The 661-nt window shown below is 34.3% G+C and overlaps 1 protein-coding gene across 4 annotated transcripts in view; it reads left to right on the forward strand.

The window, feature by feature from the left end:
* trip13 (thyroid hormone receptor interactor 13) overlaps positions 1-661 on the forward strand; it is a 10,391-nt gene that overhangs the window by 3,582 nt on the left and 6,148 nt on the right. The window lies entirely within an intron of this gene.

A 661-nucleotide genomic window follows, 5' to 3' on the forward strand; every position in this document is an offset into this window, starting at 1 on the left:
TGCTGGAAATTCAGCTTTGCATCACAGAAATAAATTACAGTTTAACAGATATACACATAAGAAACAGTTTTTAAAATTACAATAATATTTCACAATTTTGCCTGTTTTTACTGTATTTTTCATCAAATAAATGCATCTTGGTGAGCAGAAGAGACTTCTTTAAAAAACATTACAAGTCTTAAAAATATAAATAAAAGTAATAACAAAATATTGGAATAAAATAAAATATTATTAAATGTCGACCAATTTCTTTGTAAATGTATAAATGTGTTAAAAGTGTTAAAAATCGTGCATTTTGTGACTTAAGCAAGCTGTGTATTTAGTGAAAGTTTGCTGTATACAAACATTGCAGTTCTGCTCCCCTGAGTTTCTGAGGGTTAATAATGTGTGTTCGTCAGGTGGAGAGTCTCACAGCCTCGCGGAGCGCCGCTCAAGCAGGAACAGAGCCATCTGACGCTATTAGGGTGGTCAAGTCAGTTCTGACCCAGCTCGACCAGATCAAACGGTCAGTTCCTCTTCATCTGTTCTGCTCCGCTCACTTTCATCTACAGAGGCATGCTTGAAATCAGAATGACTAGTTAGACTAGTTACCTTCTTGCTCTTATTGTGCATGATTCATTGTAAAGGATATTTCAATAAATAAAGGTTTATAAGGTTTATT

The sequence above is a fragment of the Sinocyclocheilus rhinocerous genome, unplaced genomic scaffold, assembly GCF_001515625.1.
Source record: "Sinocyclocheilus rhinocerous isolate Xijiao unplaced genomic scaffold, SAMN03320098_v1.1 scaffold1614, whole genome shotgun sequence".
Classification (NCBI taxonomy): domain Eukaryota; kingdom Metazoa; phylum Chordata; class Actinopteri; order Cypriniformes; family Cyprinidae; genus Sinocyclocheilus; species Sinocyclocheilus rhinocerous.